The 13,382-nt window shown below is 40.4% G+C and overlaps 1 protein-coding gene across 1 annotated transcript in view; it reads right to left on the bottom strand.

Annotated features, from left to right (window-relative positions):
- Positions 1-13,382, bottom strand: part of ahcyl2b (adenosylhomocysteinase like 2b) — a 45,511-nt gene that overhangs the window by 20,017 nt on the left and 12,112 nt on the right. The window lies entirely within an intron of this gene.

Raw genomic sequence — 13,382 nt, 5'->3', positions numbered from 1 at the left:
CTGTCGTAATACATTAACTAGGGTTATGATGGCTCTTAAAAGTCAACAGCCAGCCATTAAAGAGGAAACTTGGACTGCATTGTTATTGACCCCCCCCCCCTATCCAAGTATGGCCATGTCGGGTTTATGTTTAAGACAGCTTTTTTTTAAATTACAAAATGTTTTCAGAGATAAGAAAGAACATGAAATACATATAAAGGCTGATAATAAACAAGAAGGACCAGCTTTGAGTTCATTCTGACTTTAAGAGATAATAGAGACAATGGAGCGATTGTCAGCCGGTAAACAAGGCCACACAGATGACACAAGGTGCAACAGTTCATCCTGCTTCTGTGAAATGTGTGGGAGGTGTTTGGCTATTCACTGCAGTCAGGCCACAGATTGACCATGATTCAATCGCTTTGTTAATCTTTCCACTATTACATCCAATGCTTGCTAAATCATAATTCATGTAATATGACAGGGTATGAATAGCTGACTTATTCCTACCATAAAACCACTTGAGAAGAACAAAACACGGGTGGGTGGGGGGTGCTGTAACTGAGACGTTATTAAATAAACACCCACAGATCTGAGCGAATCTTTTTGTCCCGACATGCATTGTGGGAGTGAGATTTTGCCAATGCCACAGTCCTCTGACGGAGGCAGGGAGAAGCTTTGAAAAGGTTATAAAAATTCCTCATTGATTTCCATTCCTTATCACCAGCCTTGTTGAAAAAATAAAAGGAGTCCTTGAGCACAACACAAGCAAATATTTTCATGTTTTCTTCTTTTTCCATCAGAGAAAAATGACAAAACAAATATTCTGACATTCAGACACATCCTGTGTGTGTGTCTCTTCATTCACTCACTCATTCATTCATTCATTCATTCATTCATTCATTCTCACAATATGGCAGGCGTTCAGTGAATGACACAGGGCAGAGCTGCTGTCCAATCACAGAACATTTCAGTCAGCATTACACTGACACGAGGAATCATCGACGGCATAAACCTTTTTTCTCATTTCTGTATCTTGTCTTTTCTCCGGGTTCAGCAACTTCCTGGTCGTTTCTTAGGTAGTGCCACGTGGCTATAATCATCAGCACCTTTCCAAACAGGCATGGACAACACTACAGCTCTCAGAGAACAAGACAATCAGCCATATCATATAGAGACAGGCGAGGGTTTGCAAATCCAATGCAAACCAATGTACTATTTGCTGACTTTCACCTCCAACATCAGCCAACTGTTGGAGGTTGGTTGGAGTTTTTCAGCTTCATTCTCAACCTCCAGAAATTAATATCTGAGGGCATCACCTTCCCAAAACCCACTGTAAAGCCAGATTAATCCATCCCCTCCTTACGTTCTGTCCTCTTTGCTAACCTTTCTCACACAGGGCTCACTGCTGGCCCTCATTCTTCAGCATTGCCCCGTGCATGGTGTTGTGTGATGAAGTTGCGAGTATGGCGAGTGTCTGATACAAGGCCTTGTGCATTGGACATCATTTCATTCTACCTCCTCTGCCTCTGTCTCCTTTTAGCCTCTGCTTCCCTGTAATCCAGGCCAAACTGGCCCAACCGAGTGCCAGCAAACACAATGCGATCAATTGTTTTCCCTTCCTTACGCTTCCTCCAGCCCTCTCTGCCTCTCTCCTACCTCTGTATTCTTGTTTAATTGTTGATTGTTCAAGAGATCGGGGTCCATGAATTGCTGGTATCAAAACCGAAGTGGAGCTTTACCCCTGCTGACCCAGGACGGTTAGGATGTGTAGTATATGAACTAGGTATTGAAAGAGTGATGGAAAACTACTGAATACTCAATGAATGTACTGCTCATATCTGAAATTGTTAAAAGTTTTATTCAAAAGCTTCAAAAACCAACCCGCACAAAAACACAAATTAATCAAGCCAAAATTTACAAAAAGGGAACAGAAAACGACAACTCAACAAGACTAAGAGCCTGTAGTAAATCTAAAATGGCAGCATCATATCACTACACAGATTTTACAACATACAAGTTAGAAGATTATGAAGAATAAATTAATGCTGATTAGATTCCCCACTACTGCGAGACAAAACTACTGCTGTACATAATTCAGGAAGGCTGATGGCGCTAGGCTAAATAAAAAAAAAATTAAAAACTAAATCTTCTTCTAATAACCCTGAACCCTATAAACAGGCCAAATTAGGGCTATTGGTCTCTTCAGGTTTTTTGGATGGAGTTTAGATGAGGAGCTTTAGGAGCTCAGAGTTGCAGTGAAGGATTGAGGGTCATTTTGGGAGCTCAGGAGGCGGGGATACAGGGGCTTATGACATGTTTTTGGGACAAGATTACCACAGGTTTTGCTCAGGGTTTTAGAACAGGGGGTTCTGCCAGAGAAAATGACACAGATGTTTGTTTATTGCGGCGCAAAGAGAGAGCAAGTGAGCCAAGGACAGAAAGGTAACCCATTCGGTCCTGATCACTTTGGCTATATATACACTCGCGATAATAGGATTTTATACAATAGCTGCTCTTTAGCAAGGAAAACCAGTATCTCCACAATTATTTTTATTATTACATATTATAGCATATACAGATATACAGATCAGGAGGTGCAGATTTTAACCATCTTTTCACTTATAACAGGCCATATAATCTTGACTTTGTCAGTGTTTTTGGGAGCCAAAAAAAACCTTAATAAATCTCAGTTTTAACTTGCTGCAATGAGACTTCACAATTTATTTCAAGGCAGCAAATGAGCTGATGCTCTTATCCACAGCCGCTTACAATAACCCACCAGCCAAATGCTGGTCAGCTGTTCCTACAGCTTACTGCCCTGCACTGAGTCTTCCTTTTATGAATGAAGTGTGTGGCATTATGAGCAATCACATGCTGGTATGATAACAAAACAGTAATTATCAGACCATGCATTAATCAAATCTTGATGACCTGAGCTAACATGACTTTACAGTAGCCCGACATGACAGAGCCTCACGGAGAGAATTATTATTATGGCTTATGTAAGGAAGGCACTGAGGACAATTAATGGGGAGGCAGCAACACTCTGCTCCTGTACTAGTACATTAGAAGAGGTCTGCATGACTCAGCAGCACGTAAACACCAGCTGCTATTTTGGAAAAATCATTTGTTGGAGTTCATTCAATCTGTCTAAAATTTAGAGAGCAGCTGGGGGCAGAAATGTCATTCAGTCAACCAAAAACCTCCTAATGTTTACAGCTGTAAAACTAGACCTTTTCTTTCTCTGCCAGTCTCTTTCCTATATCTGTCTCTCCCTTTTCAATTCTGCTCCATTTACGATCTTCCACCTTCCCTCGGCCCCTCTAACCTTACGCTGCACTCTTTTACAATATGGATGGTGACTGATCGGGAGGCTAATTACATGTGAATTATGAATGTTAACTCAATATGGGGACACATGGGAGCTCACCAAGACTGCCACCTTGTGTGTGTGTGTGTGTGTGTGTGTGTGTGTTCGTTCCACAATTAAATTTGGAGTGTGAGGAAGAGATAGAGTTGCTAAAACTTGGGTTTCTGCTGGTAACAAACAAAGTAGTAGTAGCTGCCAGGATCCACTTGCCACATTGCAGAGGGAATGTGGAATACTGGGAGAGAAACCCCACTGAGGTGGACTGTGTTGTTTAACAAGGAACATTTAAACAGCATGTTCACGCTTGTTTTTGATGCTAGTAGTCCCATACACATGCATGTGCACAACGCCCATGATGGCTCCCAGTGTTGCTAAGCAAACAGCTTACAAAAACCTGTTTCAAGCATGGTGAACTTTTGCGACACACTAGCAAGTGCTAAAATCAAAAATAAGAAAGTTCTGGATTTCCTTTTACTTTGTTGTCAGTAAAAATAAAACACAAATGCAAAGACTTCGCTCGCCAGTCTGAGTAGGACGCCTCAAACAAGTTTCTATTGGGTTAAAAAAACAAAAAAAACCCAAACAAACAGATTCCTCCAGGAAAAACTGTCCACATGTTAAACAGCTGGTCAGTGAAGGAACTAAAGTGGCTTAATTCATTAAAAACATTGCTTATGTGCTTTCTGGCAGAGAGTTAGATGGGGAGTTGCATAACAAGACTGATATCACTCTCATATCAGGTTGTTCAAAATTCAATTCAATCAATGTGCTCAGTCATTTCAAAAGGACAATAATGCTACCAAGCTAGAGACAGCAGATAAAAATGACTTAGTATGTTGGGGTAGAGATGGAGGCCTAGGCTTAGCCCTAATAACTTGCATTATTTTAACTGCATATCTGACCTCAGAGATTACACACAGGCTTCGTTATCCATGTTCTTATTTAACTCAGTGATACTACACAGCGATATCCTAAATACCACCATAAACATTTGAAATTCTAAATCCTGGCCCCAGCCATAACCAGCATGGGCTAGGCCCCCAATCCCAAGGAAGGGTCAGGTTTAACTGTGTGGTGAGCAGTAATGTTTCAGGACAGGTCAGGGGGGAACTCTAGATCAACACAGTCAACAAGCTAGCTGAACGCCACGGGATGGGAGATCGTCCGGGCCGGCCTGGTGAAACAACAGAAACCCCCTCTGTTTTTCCATTTCTCTAACCCAAACAGGCACACGAGTACTGTGCCAGTTAGTGCAGAGGCAGCTCGTCCTGCAGATCTGGCAACTCCCTCTACTAAAACAATCAGAAATTAATAAAAGTTTTATTAAATGAAAGCTAGAGACCTTCGGGGGATTTAGAATTAGCACAGTTAGCATTTAGGTGCAACATAAACATTTCATAAATGGTTTACAAACACATTATAATGTAGTTGTAAGCATACATAAGGACATTAAGTGTTTATTAATGTACAGTTTTTACCTATAATTGTAACTTCTCTTATAAAAGACTTTTATATAATTACAACAATTGTATTTTATTGTATTGTCATTCAATATCTGTTTATACACCAGCCTCCACTTATGAATACCCACAGAAGTTCTAGTGGTTTCAACTACATTACAGTGCTTTAAAATGTAACGTCAGAGAATAAACTCTTTACAGGTTTTATTTTTAACAGATCTATTCCTTTGAACAAATTTGGGAATCTTTGGGTTAAAAAAAAAACACAAACAGTAAAAACTGAAAACCATTAGATAGAAAGAGATATTATATCAGATATGAGAGATAGATAGAGAAAGAGAGAGATCTATCCATCCACCACCACGAATACTCAGCATTACCTCGTTGTGCTTAGATTCTCTACTCCTCTCCATCGTCTCGAGACACACCAGGTTACATACGCACTCTCCTCATTTTCAGCCAAATTCAATCACAACCTCCGATTCAAAATTGACGGGAATGCAAGCGCTTTAAGTGACAAACAATGTCAAATCTGAAACGGAGAAAACCGTCCCTCTGCTTGCAAAAGCTGCTCCCTCACTATGAGGCACACCGGACAAAATATTACCTACAGACGCTGAAGCAAAAACAATGCAAGGCGGGTGGATTTGGTTACAGGTAGGGTTGTGTTTGTGTATGAAACTTGAATCTCGTTATGCGAAGAGGTGGCACGTAACCTTTTGTAATAAGATTACTTGAGATCTACCTGAGATACAGCAGGGTGCGGCATTAGATCAAAAACACACAAATATGTCAAGATGAGAAATCAACAACAACAACAACAACAACAACAACAAGCAGCTGCAAGCTAACTTAAGGTTAAAAGCTTGGCTCTGGTTGCAAAGGTGGTCTGCTCTGAACAGGTGGTAAATGTAAAATCACCTGCCCCTTTCTATTCTACAAAGCAGCTTGGTAAAATAATTATTTATTTTTCCCCAAGCAACACTCAATACATGCATTGTTTTTGTGTAGAAAACTAGTGTGACATGCCAAGTTCCCTCTGCATTTCAGCTGCACTCAGTAAGCCTTTGGCATGACTTGAAAGGAGGAAGAAGATTTCTCCCCCTAAAAATTTATGTTTTGCCAAAACGTTTCCAAGGCTTTGCAAGCAAGATGAAATCCAGAGACTGTCTGAAACCTGCGGAGGATTAGTTTGGGGTTGGGGCCAAACATCAGCAGCAAAGGCAGCAGTATGACATCCTCCGTGATGAGCAGACAGGAAAGCTAAACAACTAAACACATTTGAAAGTCCTGAACCTAAGGGCCTACTTTTCCTACTGGTCAATGGAACCCAGAGGGTATTAAGGGTAAAGTTGTTGGTAATTTCTGGGTAAAATATTTTGTAATTAGTAATAGCATTTCATTGATTTTGGAGTGAGATACTCTGATGTACTTGGGGTTTTGGCTGCTGAACACAAGGCTGTGTTATCTTTATTTATTTTAGGATTAAAGTTGAAACTATTTTGATAATCTATTCTAATCTAGTCATTTTTTCATCCAAAATGCCAAAAATGCTTTGTTTCTACCTTCTCAAATGTAATTATTTGCTGATTTTCTTGATCTTCTGTGTCAGAAAACTTTTGGTTTTGGACTGTTGGTCGAGCAAAACTAGCAATTTAAAAGTGTTGCCTAGGACCTAAAGACGACGTTAGTAGCAGTCTTAGAAAGGGTAATTCGAGGGAATGTACGCTAAACATAATTCTATACATTCCTTGTAAATTCCTCCTGTTAGCACATATTGCAAGAGAAGGAGTTTCCAGCAAGAGGAAAGAATTATCAGCCAAATTATTTTAATAATGAAGATTGCTTCTTCACAATGCATTTCTTGCACCACTGCACTGTATGTGTGACGTGTGTGTACTTAGCTGTAACTAGGGATACAAGCTGGTATGCAATGCTAAAAGACATACAGCAAGGTCATCACAGCTGCGTTGCCTGCAGGGTTTCGACACGTCCCATTTGAAAAGGCCCTCCGAGTTTCTGCAGAGGACCTAAACTATTGGTTTCTCAAAGTAAAGTAAACCACTCCACAAATGTATTAATTCATATTGCTGTACATGGGCTTTTCTCATGCTTTCGCAGCTTGCCTTACTCAAGTCTTTCCAGACCAGAAGAGATTCATCTTCTGTACGTTTCCACACCTGTGTCGGAAGGAACCCGATCCTAATCAAACACAGTGGGGTCGTGGGACGAGGCAGAGACCCCTGCAGCAACACAACACTGGGCCTCTTGAGCTGTCAGCTGGGCCTGAGGTCCTCTCTCAAGCCCCACACATGGAAAGATGCCACTACGGAAATTTGTCAACACAAGATAAACACCACATTTGGTTACAAAAGGGTCTTTGTTCCGTGTGACTTCAGCCTAATTACAAACTATAATGAATATCAAACTTTGCAACAAACATCCACATGTTTTTTTGGTTAGTGGCCAACCTCAAAAAACAGCATGCACACTAGATAAAGCTTAATTTTGGACAGGCTGGTTAAGTTATCACTAACCTACGTGAATATTCTACAGGCCATCAGCCTTGGGGTGGACAGTAACTGTGTAGCTCGCTCAGATGTTTATGGAGTTGAGAAACCTTGAGCGACAGACAGAAAGCAGCACACTTGGGGTTAGAGAATAACTCAGGTGGCTGCTGCTGACAAGCTCTTGTAAAGCAGTAATGTACTAGGAAGAAAAGTGAAATTTTATGGCATTCATTAAGGCAAAATGAACAGCTTGCTTTGGCTCCATTTGCTGCGATGCACACAGACTAAAAACTATTTTTTTCCACAGCCTTGCTCTGCTCCCAATAATTCGCCATCACCTTGAACCAGTCAACAAGGTCATGTGTGCTTGGCTCCGTTTTCCCGGCATGTTTGCTCTGGGTTACGTGTTTCTGATTCATTTTTTTTGTTTACATCCCGCTCTGAGCTCATTGCTCTTCATTTCCAAGTTTGCGGCTGACATCGTGTGCTTGTGTGACTATACAAGCAGGGGCCGAAAAAGACTGCTGTTCCTCCTGTGTCACAGGAGACTCATTTGTCAGCTCTTCCATCTGGTGCTGAATGTCATTATATAAAACACACCTCAAATTGCATTGATTTACAGATTTTTGTATGCAGTGTCATGTTCTACGGCAGTTTGAGTGTTTGAGCATTTAATCCCCAGCATAACAGGACTGAGGGAGGAATGTCTCCGATGAAGACAAAAGAAGACTTGAGCCCTCTCTCTCTACATTAAATCATATTTAAAAAACTCCCACAAACCTATCAATCACCTCAGAGCCGCCAGAACATCCATAATTACTGCTCTAAATAGACAAAATGCCGACCAAGGAATCACACAGCAACTCAAGACAGCTGTTTCCAGACCTCCACCTCAAAGAGCTGCTACACACCATTGAAGACCAGGTCATTCAACTCTCCCTCTCTATACCAAACCAAAGAGCCATTGTCCACAGAGATAAGACTGAATATGAGAAACTCTGTTTGTCTTTGTGTCAGAGATACTGAGACCCCATGTGCAGCGAAATGCCATCTGACTGTGCATGTGCTACGGTTTCTGAGGCATTCCATCGTGGCAGTGAAGCCTTTTTTCTATACAACTTGATATGAACAAACAAGGACATTCAACAGAAACTAATATAGCATGTTGTTTTTCCCTCCTCTCCCCACTTATTTCCAGCTGTATATGCGAGGTCATAAAGTGATGCTATGAAAATTAAAGATGATATTCATAACACAATTAATCATCAGGAGTTAGTTAAGCACCATGCCACATTTTAAAGCTATTAACAGTGAGTAGGAATTGCAGGACCTGGGGGGAGGGGGGTTTGGCCTCACTACTAAGGATTTATGTTTCTTGGCTTTGTGGTTCCCAAAATGAGCTTTAAATTATTTGCAGGACAGCAGCTCCCTGTAGACATTTTGGATTTCATTTACTGCTTTTTAATTAAAGAATCTAGCCATAGATCTCTCTAACCGGTGATGTCTTGCCACAGACTGTTATTTTTTTAAAGGTTGGGAATGCGATTCTGGAAGAATCCTAAACCATGATATAGAGCAAGCAACAACACAGCAAGTAATGTAATTTACTTTAGTTAAGTTATAGGTTAGCAAACTGTTGGTGCTGCGAAGCAAACATGAAGCTAACGCAGAGAAGAAGGGACGTTCCAGAACCAGCATGCCAGCTCCAGACTGCAATACCCACAACTCTACTGCTACTTAGTTAACATCAAAACAGCATGTCTTGGCCAACTGGAAAGTAAGCTGAATGTTCATGGGCTATTTGGTTGGAATGGTGTTGTGTGGCTTAGTCCGAGCCGAACCCGAACACACGGGTATATGTGCCAGCACTGGGCATAAAAAAACAAATACAACACATTCATCAGTGTGGCTTGTGTATTTCCTGTATTGTCATTAATCTCAGCATAAATCTCAGTCTGGTGTTTCTGCAAGTTTATCTTCATGACCACAGAGCAGACGGTAGCAGAGCATGGCCAATACGTCTGGGAGCGTATTATAAAGTACCAAATGGTGTGAAAATCATTTTTCATTAAGTTTACTTAGACTATACTTCTATTTAACTCTTTTAACCCTGACTGTACACTGCACTGTAACTTTTACTGTCCTGTTTTACCCTTTTTGTTTTTTTTTAAAATCCTGTTTTTAATTTTCTATTTCACCCTTTTCAAAATTATATTTGAATGTTTCTTTTTCAATTTCCCTGTGTTGCTTTAATGTTTAATGTAAAGCACTTTGAATTGCCCTGTTGTTGAAATGTGCTATCCAAATAAACTTCCCTTGCCTTTATATTCAGTTCACATAGGTAACAGTTACGCACCGTTTCTACATGGCTATATTAAAAAAAAAAAACTAAAAACTAAAATTTTAAAAACTCTGTCTTGGGCTAAATTCTCTTAGTCAACCGTCATCTAAGAACTGATTAATCGACAAAGACAGGTTAACCTTTTGTTGCTCTTTTTAAAAAGGGACTGATCATTAATGGGAAATTTATTTTTTGTTAAATCAGATACTGGAAAGAAAAGGTGCTGAAAAAGATACATGATTGTTTTATCAAGACTGAATCACACCATTAAAAGTCATGTGCCTCGACCATAACCAAACACAATGTAACAGTGACCCATTTCAATGTCACTCATTTCAATGTTAACTGAAAACAGGATTTGCTACTACAGTATTTCAAGTATTGTATCAACACCTGCTCTTTTTCTGGGAAGGCAGCACTGGTCCTGGAAATCTCACATTACCAGACAGACACAAAGTCTGTATCGGTGATGGAAGGATGACTGTGTTGGCACCAAGTAGCTCCGGATATGCTTTCCACCCAGATATATAGGGAGGTGGAAGCAAAGCCTAATAGTGGGGGAGTGCAATTTGTGGAGAAGTCTTCAGGTCTGTAAGGTTTTATAGAAGACAACATGACCACTATTAGACAGTTGTTCAAGGTTCCTGGTGGACAAACTTTCACCAGCATATGGCCAGCAGGTAGTGTCCAAGTGATGAAGGCAGTATAAAAGATGACGACTAAACAAAGTTAAAGGAGAACACACGGGCAGAGGAGATAAGACTGGCTAAGTGCACGCTGGGTACTCTCAAATCAAAGTGCCAATGGGCTTTTAATAGCTTTATGTTTGGATGTCGTCTGTCAAAAGGCCCGGAAAAGTGAGTGATGGCATAAAAAAAAGACTGCAGGGAGAGGAAAGGAGGAACATGTCCTGTTAACGGCTTAACTCTATAAACAAATGTCTGGAAATAGCCTCAAAGTTAAATCCTAAAAGTGTTTCTGCCAAATCTGGGAGCAATTTAAAGGAAAAAAATATGGGCCCACAATCCTACAGAATCCTCTGAAATACATGTAAAAAGAGCTGTAAAACCAAAATGATCATGTACATAAAATACTATAATAAGAATTCTCTAAGAAGAGGTATGAGCCTTGCACATTCTTTATTATGAAATCCAAAACATACAGATGCTTGATTGATCAGTGAAAAGGTCAATAGTCCTGCATTTAGCTATTCCTGATGTGTTGAAAGGTGTACTTCCTGCAATTTAGTATTTAGTAGCACTTCCATAATGATTCATAAAGGGCAGATAAAAAATAAACCCAGCAGACAGGAAGTATTCTCACTTTGAGTCACTAGACACTAAAGAGTTGGCAACCCTTTTACCAAAGCATGGCATGTGTGTTTTCCCCCTGAGTGATCAATATTTTGTGTTGGAATGAAAATCCTATTCACACGTACATGCACGCACTAATACACACACACACGCACACACACACACAAGGGGTGAAAAAAAAAATAAAAAATCGATACAGCATAGTATCGTGATATTTGCCATGGCAATACTGTATCGATACACGGAGGCCAAGTATCGATATTTTATTATATAAATTGCAGAGTTTTAACTTTTTGGTACTAGAATAATAAAATCTATTGCTTTTTTAGTCCACTAGAAAACTTAACAGGACCATATAGATGACTGAAAAAGTGATATGAACAAACAGAGTAGTGTATCTTTGTCAACATCTGTTTATCTAAAAAGTTAAGTTAAAAGCAATAAAATCGAATCGCAACATAAATATCGTGATTCCCACCCCTTACACACACACACACACACACACACACACACACACACACACACACACACACACACACACACACACACACACACACACACACACACACACACACACACACACACACACACACACACACACACACACACACACACACACACACACACCTGCCCCCCAACAAAGTGCCTCGGTCCAAGTCAGTCCATCAAATTACTCCTGGGGTACAAATAAATATCTGCAATGTGTCATTCTATTATCAGAAGGCAGTGGAAAGAGTATTTTAGTATTAAAAAGCTGTTAACACACCTTCATGGAATATATTGTTGTGACAGCTCTTGTTACCCGTAGATTTGTCCTTGGCTTCTAAAGCAATGGAAGTTGTCTTTTAGGCTTACTAGTCTTGATTTTCCAGATCTCCCACGCACAGAGCTCTGTGGAGGACATACACTTGTTCATGCTTACTTCTCCCCTTATTTTCGTCACCTCACTCTCTTTTCTCTCCTCCTTTCCTGCTGCCACAACGCTATTCCCTATACAACTCAACAGAGTGGAGAGTAGACCACAGTTTATTATGTGCTACGTGCACATAATAAACTGAGGAAGCCCTTAGATGGCACATCAAAGAGATGTGGATTGTGGATATGTTTCTGCTTTCAGCTGCTATTCCTGAATTACTATTGTGCTTGTGTAAACGAAAAACAAAAATAGACAGTAGCAGACAGTGAGGGGCCAATGTTTTTCTCCTCTCCTCTCTGACCACAAACTCCACACACAGTCCTCTTCCTTCTCATAGCTTCCCTGCCTCCCTAATTGAAGCTAGATCAAACACAATCCCAGCTAGCCTGGGATACAGTGCCCTCTGATTCAACTCACACTGCATCGATGTTCGAGAGCAAGAGTAAAGCACAGCCTGTGCTGTATACTGCCTCAGACTGGTAGCAACAACAAAATAGTTTTCTGTTTACTTTATACCCTTCACAGCAGGGTCAAATTACAGGGTCAGCTTCCGAGCATTTACATTACACCATCATAATCTATACATCTACATTGCTTTATATCTGGTGCAGCTCACCATGAAATAGGCTAACTGACAGGCCTCCTGGTCTTCAAAGAGCACACTGCTGCTGATTGGCACATTGGCTGACAATTACTGTCGAGTATAGGACAGCCTGTCACACCCCAGGACACGCTGCCCCTGCACGACTGCTGGCTTCAGTTAGACACGAGAGCAGCTGATTTCTTGTTTGTGCGATTGTCTCTGAACTTAACAATTCTTACAACTTGTGGTTTCAACCTCTATAATGTGTCACCAAAAGGTAACAGTCCTGTGAGAGTGTGTGACTGCTTTGTGGCAGCTGAATTCCATCAAAAATGTAGGCTTTTTATTTCGCTTTGGATACTGCTTTATTTTCCTGTTCATTTCTAGTTGAATAAAATTATTTAATAACTGCCATCACAATGACTAAAAATGCCACATGAAAATGCATAAATTCAATGTCTACTTTGTTATTTCAGTGAACTGATCCACTTACAGGACAGCAAACTATGATTATAAGTCCAGTTTCAATATACTTCTGTTGCGCAGCAGGTTATCATTCAACCATTCACGACAGTTTTCCGCAAACGTCCATTAAGTCGCACTGCCCACCAGGGGGGCAATGTCCATGTTTACCTTTTGTCTAAGCAATGCCTTGTTTTGCACATCACTGGCACTTTGAGTCACAAGTCAAGTTACTGTCTAACACATATTACAGACACTTGCAAGTAGTAGCGTTGCCTTTGTTTTCATGATGAGAAACTGCTCTCAGATTGAAATTAGAAGCAAGAAAAACTAATTTCTCCTGTACTGACATTTTTGAGAGAAAGAGTTGATAAGTTGAGAAAGAGTGCAACACTGTGTTAAGATTTCTGTTTTAAATCTAAATAGCTCAAAACAAATGTGGAGG

This window comes from Micropterus salmoides, unplaced genomic scaffold (genome assembly GCF_014851395.1).
Source record: "Micropterus salmoides isolate LMB-PRFRI ecotype aquatic unplaced genomic scaffold, ASM1485139v1 Ms_hic_scaffold_23, whole genome shotgun sequence".
Taxonomy (NCBI): Eukaryota; Metazoa; Chordata; class Actinopteri; order Centrarchiformes; family Centrarchidae; genus Micropterus; species Micropterus salmoides.
The sequence above is the reverse complement of the archived record's forward strand: the minus strand, read 5'-3'. Positions and strand labels throughout refer to the sequence as shown.